Source organism: Pinus tabuliformis, chromosome X (assembly GCF_031772625.1).
Source record: "Pinus tabuliformis cultivar Carrire ecotype Pingquan chromosome X, CPIR1, whole genome shotgun sequence".
Taxonomy (NCBI): domain Eukaryota; kingdom Viridiplantae; phylum Streptophyta; class Pinopsida; order Pinales; family Pinaceae; genus Pinus; species Pinus tabuliformis.
This window is the reverse complement of record NC_142308.1, coordinates 418,446,658-418,456,733: the sequence shown is the minus strand read 5'-3', so window position 1 is coordinate 418,456,733 and position 10,076 is coordinate 418,446,658. Positions and strand designations below refer to the sequence as shown.

At 37.6% G+C, this 10,076-nt stretch overlaps 1 pseudogene; it reads left to right on the top strand.

The window, feature by feature from the left end:
* Window positions 1-8,433: 8,433 nt before the first annotated feature.
* LOC149140339 (uncharacterized) lies at window positions 8,434-9,837 on the top strand (annotated as a pseudogene).
* Window positions 9,838-10,076: the final 239 nt, after the last annotated feature.

The following is a 10,076-nucleotide window of genomic DNA, read 5'->3' as shown; positions in this document are numbered from 1 at the left end:
ATAATTATGTTCCCCAAAAGGGGAGGGGCCTGTCACAGCCCCGAGTTAAAATTTCATGTAATAAAGTTAATAAACAAAGAATAAGACCAAAGTCATGGGACACGTATTCCAAGCTAAATGTTGGACAAAACATCCTAGTGGGTTTTCATTTCGGTTTATTATGGCTAAGGAAATTTGAAAAGGAATTGAAAAGGAAAAGAGGCATTAATTGACATTTTATTTATGAAAATAATGGAAAATAAGTGAAAAGGAAGGTGAAAGGTCACAAAATTGCATGTGAGGAAATTGAAGGAAAATTAGAGGAAATTAAAGAAAATATAGACCTCAATAATAAAAAGGCTTATGAGGACCAATTCACAACTTTTGCTAGTTAACCTTTTGTCAGTTTTAGCTTGGAGCCTACATAGCCTGGGGTGGAAGGGAACATCTCTAAAGAACCCATGTTTGATGTTGTTATGCTGAAATTGATGAATGTGATGAAGGTCCCTACTAAATTGAGGTGGGAGGAAACATCTCCAAAGGGAACTCACTTCAAATGTTGCTCTAGATATAAAAACTAATTTAAAAAGTTCATGACTCGGTCAATGACTCAAAATCTTTCTTATAACATGTTTTGGAAACAGAATGACCATTCTGCATCTTCCCATGTGATTGAAATCCCTGTCTAGACTCTCTAGAAACTCAGATTCGTGTTGCAACTGTCATGTCGTCATATGAACTTTGATTTGACCAATTTTTTTTTGGAATTGGGTGATTTTTAAAAAGGAGCTCAGATTTGCAATAATTTTTTGGAAACTCTATACAAAAACTACAAAAAAATGATAGGAGAGTCACCGTCCACTAATTCTCATCAGAAAAATTTCTACAACATAATTGATTTTAAATCAACGATATCTCCCTCATCCAGGCTCCGATTCGACCGATTTTTTTTGTTTGAATTTGGGTATTTTTTCACAAGGAATACATATTTGTTATTAATTTTTGTAAAATTTGGATCAAAAGTTTCGGATCCGATCTTCAAACTCGCCACCTAAAAAATTCCTGCAAAAAAATGAAAAATAAAAATTCCCGCTTTGCCCAAGAAAGTGCTTTGTGGAGGTCGTAGCACGTGCATGAAGTTTGTTAAATATTACTGCAAAAAATTGAAACTGAAATATGTGTCAAAACCTCATTTCGATGGAGTCATAACCTAAATATGATACCATCGATCCAGATCTTAGTGGGAGGCCCCCAAGATCTAAAAAAAATTGAAATTCAAAAATAAAAGAGAACACACAGTAAATAAAACCACAAAGAATTTTTTTATTAAAATAGAGAATAACTATAAAATCTACATTGTGGTGGAAAATCTGTCCTTTTACAAAATGTGACTTGTTACTTATAGTCTTTTTTTAGTTACAATACCACGGGTAAATTCCATGGGTGGGTGAATGCATACCATGGGTAGAATCCACTTACAATACCATGTATGGATGAATACCGTGGGTGGATAAATACCATGGGTGAATGAATACCATGGGTAGGTGCAAATTTCCATTTGGATGATCCTTAGAACAAGTGTGAATGGAAATGGAATGAGAAGGATGAAGGGAAATGGCCTCAGAAGCAAGGAAGACCTCAGGATGTAGGTGAGAAAGAAAATTTGGCTCCTTAAAAGAAGTTTAACGCAACTAAGAAAGGATATGGATCTCAACCTGGAGGACAATAGAATAAAGGTAGTGGAAAAGAACTATTGCAGTGTTGGATTTGTGGCAAACATCATCGCAAGAAGGATTGTCCATTGTACCAGGGTGGAAGGCCTTAGATCTATAGTGCCCAGGAGGCATACACAGTTCGGGATGTTGGTCAGAGCATTCCTTGGATCTATGCAACACTTGATAACAGGTAGACGAATCATGAGGCATCCATACTGAGATGGAAAGTAAGTTATGTGATTGAGTTGTTTCCATTTTGATTTATCCTAGATCCAATTATAGCTATGTTAATCCTTACTTGGTGGGTAAGTGTGGCTTGAATAAAGAAGTGCATGCAGAGTCTTCGTTGGTGTAGTTGGATATAGGGACCAAGCCTAGGAGTTCATTATTGGGTGAGAGCTCGTGCATTCAAACTAAATGGTATACCTACATCAGCACATCTAAATGTGCCTCCTTTGGGATCATATAGTATTATTTTGGGCATGGATTGGTTGTTTACTCATAGGATCAAGGTAGAATGCTACGAGAAGGTTATTGAGTTCCTGGATGGTGATGGAAAAAATAAAATCTTGTAGGGAAAGAAGAAGCCTACATTTGTGACAATGGTTATAACCATGCAAGCTAAGAGCAGTTGTAGAAAAGGATGTGTATTGTTTATAGTGCATGTCTCCAATGACAAAGGGGAATATGTTGAGGATGATGAAGTATTGAAGAGGACAGTTTCAGTATGTATTTCCTGCAGAGTTTTCAGAGTTACCACCTCATAGGGAAGTGTATTTCTCTATTGAGTTAGTACCAGGAGCAACACCAAAATCAAAGGCACCTTACAGGATGAGCACTCTAAATTTGGTGGAATTGAAGTTGCAACTTAAAGAAATGCTTGATAAGGGATACATAAGGCCAAGTGTGTCGCCTTAGGGTGCACTAGTGTTGTTTGTAAAGAATAAGGATGATACTCTAAGATTGTACATTTATTACAGGTAGTTGAAAAACATGACTATCAAGAACATGTACCCTTATCCTCGAAATGATGACTTGTTTGATCAACTGAAGGGAGAAACAATGTTTTCAAAGATTGATTTGAGATCAGGATATCATCAGGTGTGCATCAAAGAAGATTATATCTACAAGATCACATTTCGTATGAGGTATGGGCATTACCTTGTTTACATGCATGTGAACATTGTGACTTGTTTGATCAACTGAAGGGAGAAATAATGTTTTCAAAGATTGATTTGAGATCAGGATATCATCAGGTGCGCATCAAAGAAGAATATATTTGCAAGACCACATTGCGTATGAACACATTATGGTGGTTCCTTTTGGTCTTACTAATGCTCCAACATATTCATGTGCTTGATGAAAAATTCGTTGTGTCCTTATGTGGACAAGTTTGTGATAGTGTTCATTGATGATATATTAATATATTCTAAGAATGAGAAAGAGCATGAAGAGCACCTGGAAGCAGTGTTGAGATTGTTGAGAGAGCATCAGTTGTATGCCAAGCTTAGCAAGTGAAGTTTTTTTTAGACTCAGATTCATTACTTGGGGCATGTTGTTTCCAGGGAAGGGATAACAATGGACTCATAAAAGATTAAAGATATTCGGGAGTGACCATCTCCTAGGAATGTGGATGAGGTTAGATCATTCATGGGACTAGCAGGTTATTACAAGAGCTTCATCAATAAATTCTAAGGATTTCCTATCTTATTTCATATTTTTAGAGAAAAGGAAATAAGTTTGAACGGACTGATGAATGTGCAACTAGATTTGAGAAATTGAAGAATTTTCTTACAAATGCTCCAGTATTGAAGATTGCAGATACTGATAAGGAGTTTGTAGTTTGTACAAATTATTGCAAGAAAGGACTTGGTGGAGTCTTGATGCAGGAACGATAGGTGGTATGCTATGAGTCAAGGAAGCTGAATGAGCACAAGAAAAAATATGTGACTCATGATGTTGAGGTGGCATCTGTCATTCATGCCTTGAATATGTGGAGGCATTATCTTCTTGGCAGGAGGTTTATTTTGATGAGTGATCATAGTGGACATAAGTACTTGTTTGATCAACTTAATCTGAATGTTATGGAAATCTATATGGTTGGCTACACTTAGTGAGCTTGATTTCAATATTAGGTGCATTAAGGGAAAGTAGAATTAGGTTGCAAATTATCTCAGTAGGAGAGTGTAGGTAAATCATATTTCAGATGTGATCTCTTATGGGACAAATTGATAGGAGCAGATCTTGCATGAAGGGAAACATGATGACAGGTACCAGAAACTAAAGCAGAGGTTGCAACAATAGGGTGAAGGTGATAGAGATGAGGTGTATCACCTCATGAACTTGGTCAGATTCAAGAACATGATTTATGTGCCAGATAGTAGTGAGTTGAAGAAGCTTATCTTGAGGGAGTTTCGTGTCAATTCGTATTCAGGTCACCCAAGATACCAAAAGACTGATAGTTGTTAAGAAGTTCTATCATTGGTCGAACTTGAAGAAAGAGGTTGTTCAATTTGTTGTAAGATGTTTGTATTGTCAAAAGGTGAAAGAAAAATGTAAGGACCCAACTAGTCTATTACAACCTATTCTGATTCCAAAATGAAAATGGGAAGTCATTTCCATGGACTTCATGTTGAGAAATCAATGCTAGTAGAGTTAAGGTTAGATTTCTCTTTCTTGATAATTACTTGTGAATTATGTTGCCTTCTTTTACTTATTTGTTATATTATATTTCATCAAGCAATTACCAAATTATGTGTGTATGATGATCACAAAAATGGAAGACACAATATATACTAGCACTTTGCCAGGGAAAAACCCTTACATAGGGGAAAACTCAGTCAAAGTATCTTCCTTAAATAGTTTTCTTGAGACTATTCAACCTAGACACATACCTCCTCCAACCACCAAGTCATCCTCCTCTTCCAGCAACTTCAACCTTGAAGCAACAACACTTCGGCCTGACAAATCCAGAATTCCGGCCTTCCAGCAACAAAATCTTTGACCCAACACTTTCAAAATCTTCAACCGCTACAGCAGTAAAACTTTGATCCAACAATTTTCCTAGTAACTTTGCATAAGAGAGAGAAAGAGATAGCCCAAAAACTTTGACCTTGACCCTTCCAACACTTCTTCTTATCTTCTAGGAATTTCACACTTTTTCTACCTTCTTGTTCTTGGATATCGAACTTGTGAGAGAGATGCTCCAAATGAATTCGAATTTCTTGTATATATAGGCTTTAGGTGAGGTCGAATTTCCCTGTTTGAGGCCGACTTGATCTCCTTGAGGCCAACTTGGTGTGGAGGTGTCAAATACCTAATTTGACTCAATAATAAATCTTTTTACATGATTCAAAAGCCCAAGAAGGGTCTCATAAAATGTACAATGACTCTAATGACTCAATATAAATCCTAGGAGTCCACAATGGGGACTTTGACTAATAAAAGATGACCCAAGCATGAAACCCATGCTTTAATAAGTCATTGTAATAATAATAAAAAATTTCTTTTTCATTCTTTTGACAAGTACATTACATAATGACTCAAATACATTTATGAAGACTGAACCTAGTTACATTATTGAGTACTCCCTCTTAACTAGGTAGGTATTCATAACAACATATACAAGTACAAGAAATATCTCAAAACATATGAACTATGAAGAGTTTAGGCACCACAATGCCATGGACTAGATTCCTGACTAGAGAAATCTATCCAGGTGGTACTAAGATGGACTAAAGATTTAAGCCTCTCTAGGTACCATCAAGATTACTTACTAACCATAAACCCATGGATCTAAGTGTGTATACAAGGTTAGATCTCCATGACCAATGCCACCCTCCCTACTTCAAGGTCTAGACATCAACACATAATGTCGACCAGATGTCCTCCAAGGAAATGTGTCTCACACACAAAGCTTCAACAAATATTCTGAACTTTTTTCATCAACAATATCAAGTAAACCAAGCATGCTTCTAATATATTCAAAATTCTTATTAGGAAGAGACTTTGTTAGTATATCAACTACCTGATCGTTTGTCGGGACATACTGTAGCTTCATGATCCCATCCTGCACCAAGTTCCTAATGTAGTGGAAATTATTGTTCATATGCTTCGTCCTATCATGAAACATGGGATCTTCAGACATCTTGATGCAACTTTTATTATCACAATTGATCACAATAGGACCCAGAGGCTTCTTGAACAAATTTATCAGAAGCTTCCTCAACCATACAACCTCCCTTCCTACTTCACATGCAGCCACATACTCTGCTTTAGCACTACTCAAAGCAATGGGATCTTGCTTTCTTCTAATCCATGAGATCATGGCATATCTCATGGAAGCAATGTATATAAGGTACTTTCATTGAAGTTAAAAGAGAGAGTGAGCCTCTAGAATAAAATTAATAGTAATATCCTAAAAGAGATACACAAGAGCATGGAAAGAATTGTTAGTTAACCTATAAATAAGTTCACAAGATAATAATGATCATAAAAGCAAGAGAAAATGCACATTCAATACAATGCATACAAAATCCAAGGAAATAGTTCATTTTCATTAGTATGTTTCAACATAAACATACACCATAAACAATAAAAGAATAGTCTCATAATCATTCATGAAATATGCATGAAAGTGCGTTGGCTCAAAGAGCTTCATATATTAAGTGAAAGTCCCAAGATACACAATTACAACGATCCAACACTAGCCCCAATAATGGAACATTAAGCCACCACTTTCTCCTCCAAAGAAAGATCTTCTCTCCTCTGCCAATCTAGAGAATCCAAGGTGAAAAGGCCTTTTACATGAGCTACGAGGGTGTATATATAACAAATGAGGTGACTCTCTACCTCCTTGTGACTCTTAAACTTCCGTCATGACTCTTTGAATTACTATGTGACCTTAAAGCTTCTACATGACATTACAACTTTCTGGTGACTTTTCACATTCCATGTGGGACCCTTGGGCTTCCACACACTATACAATTTCTCATTTTTTAAAATATGATATCACATCCCATAAATTGTGGTAAAATACATTGACACATGAATTTTGTGGTGACACTTTGAGAAGCCATGAATTAGCAATGGTGACATAAGACTTCATTTCATCAATGCCAATATCTTCTCTTTACTATTATGTCTTCGACTACTTCATGATGGATCTTTTCTTGTACTTCATATTCACCCTCCAAAGGGTCTAAATGAATGATAGAACCTTCCAAGTCGGCATGATTTATCATATCTTTGTCTTGGTCCAAGACTCCTTTAATCTTGCATTATAACATCTTCGTGTATCATCTCCGAAAGTGTCCTCCTTGTGACCTCTCCTTGCTAACCCTTTGACATCATCTTGTCATGGTACAATGATATCACCTAAAAATTAATTCACTCATGAAAAGACAACATCAATCCCATAATCACCTATTATATATGTGCTTGCTCATATAATATACTGACTATGATGGGACAGTGGGCAAGGGTTTTGAGAGAGAGAGACTAGGAATTATGTAGTTGAGCTCAAAAATGACCAAGGGATGACCATGTTTTCCATTGGTACTATGCAATGTGAAATAAGGAGTGGCTCTTCAAAGTTCTATGCAATGGGCAAGTCCAGAAGACAAGGGGGATGAGCTTGTTGACTAAGGTCACATAGTGTGGAGTGCTAAGGGAAGAGGAAACATGTATTACATAGTTGAGCTTCACAAGGATTAAGGGATGACCTCAATGTCCACTGGAACTACGCAATGCATAGTAGGAGGAAATTCAGGACAAGTTACTATGCAGTGATGGATTTGAGTCAGTAGGAGTGGAAAAACTAAGCACTGTAATTGCACAATGCACAATGATTAAGGAGAAGACTCCAAGGATTTTAGAATTAAGGTTTATAATGGCCTAGATATGGAATTACTATCCACTAGAATTATGCAATGCATAGTTGATGTGAGACAAGACAAGCGATTGCGTAGTTGAGGAATTCAAGGAGATAAGGGAGGTAGGTTAGCACATTGTAACTGCACAGCGCATAGTGATTGAAGATGAGGCTTAGTGAATTACATAGTTCAGCATTGTAGGTGTTATCACTCAAGAAAAAATATTTTAAATTCTGAACATCAATTTTTTAAATTTGTCAAAGGGTTGGTGTCAGTTTTGGGTCTAGTCTTTTCATCTTGTTTTAGAGTCTTGTTAGTATGTCAAATGGGGTCAATTTTCTATTTTAGTCTATCATTGGTCTCATATCTCACATGAATATCATATGTCGAAACTCATTTCAAAGTTCATAGCGCAGAAACCCGGTCTAGGTGATTTCGTAGCGCAAAACACCGATTTTGCACTAACTGCGCTACGAAATCGGGAATTCGTGCTGATCCATAGAAAATCTCACCCCAGCTGTCATATTTACCAAAACCGTTGTGTTTGCATCAACAGTTGTCAGCTTATACACTTCGTCTATCATATCCAACCGCTTATCCTCATCATTAGGTCGTTAGGTGTCTTGGTACTGGCACATGTTTGCAGTTGTACTTTGCTCTGCGGTTTTGGTCGTTCAACTAGGCTTTTCGAAATGGTATCAGAGCAATCGGGGAAATAATAGATAAATGCCAGGTACTGGATTCAATAGTTTCACATGGATGTTTTCTTCAGAAATGCAATATCGAGCATTCCATTGTTGGAATTCATTCACGTCTGGAATCTGGAGTTGAATTAAAGGATACCATGATGATTGGCGTTGACTATTATGAAACAGAGGCTGAAGATTGCAGCACTCCTAGCAGAAGGGAAAGTACCTATTGGAATTGGAAAGAACACAAAAATAAGGAATTGTATCATTGACAAAAATGCAAGGATTGGAAAGAATGTTACGATTTCAAACACTGATGTGGCAATGCCTGAGAAGCCTTCTGCAGACCCTAAAACAGTACTTGCTATCATACTAGGCGGTGGAGCAGGAACACGGCTTTTTCCTCTTACAGGAAGAAGAGCCAAACTGGCAGTACCAGTTGAGGCGCATACAGACTCATTGATGTACCAATGAGCAATTGCATTAACAGTGGGATCAATAAGATATTCATCTTAACACAGTTTAATTCTCAGTCTCTAAATCGTCACATTTCCGAGGCATATGGTTTTGGAAATGGTGTGAACTTCGGTGATGGCTTTGTGGAGGTTCTAGCAGCCACTCAGACTCCAGGTGAAGATGGGATGAATTGGTTTCAGGGCACAGCAGATGCCGTGAGGCAATTTATGTGGTTTTTTTCGGGATCCGAGGAATAGGCATATAGAACATGTTATTATTTTGTCGGGTGACCATCTCTACCGTATGAACTATATGGACTTTGTACAGAAACACATTGATAAGGAGGCTGATATCACAATTTCATGTGTCTCGATGGATGACAGCCGTGCTTCTGATTTTGGTCTCATGAAAATTGATGATAGAGGTCGCGTGCTTTATTTTAGTGAGAAACCTAAGGGGGCATTTCTTCTTCTTGGCTATATGTATAGTGGTTCAGGGACAGCAATCAAAGAAAACTCCAGGGAAGAGATATCTAGGGAGGCTCTCAGTATTGATAATGGGGAACAACTTTCTTGTGGTTCAGAAATCTGGAAGGCATTACCACTTCTGCAAGAAGTTTACGGGGATAGCATGTGCAAGGTCTTACATGTCGGTCTTGATGCGTGTTCTGTAACCTCCAAACTATTAAAGGAAGATGACACTGAAGCTTGGGGTATTGAGCCATTTGATATAACATCCACACTAGACAATTCCTGCAAGAATTTGATTCGAAAGGGTATTGTACGGGTTGCCGACATCAAATTTCCTTTACCTTACAAAGCACAGTCATTCCCAATTGTGCTTGTTTCAGATGCCCCGGACTATTTGTCCCCAAAATACCTGAATAAGACACTGCCAGAGCTTGCTAGAGTCTCAGTTGAGGCACTTGTTCTGTTTGTTGGCACTCCAGGTCATTATACTTCAAAATCAGCAAAAGCTATTCAACTGAGCAAAGCTGGAAGGCCTGCAAAATTACGGGGTCAATCATGGTGGCAAAGATACTTCGAGTCATTGGGACTACAAGAAAATGAGAGCATGACCAGAAAATTTGAGCTGCTTCAGACGCAAAAGTCCCTTTCGATTTAAGAACCATAGCTTGCATGCTTTCCAAGTTGAGGTTTGTTTAATGCAATGAAAGACGGTCATGATGGAAATCATGAAAGGTTTTGTTCAATTTATTCATTTCTGATTCAGGAAAAGATGCAGGGCATTTCACTGCTGCATGGGAATTATATAAAGCACAGGAAGATGTTGTAGCTGCTTGTAAAGAATTTGGCATTAAAGTTACCCTATTCCATGGCCATGGTGGGAGGTTCAAGCTGTGC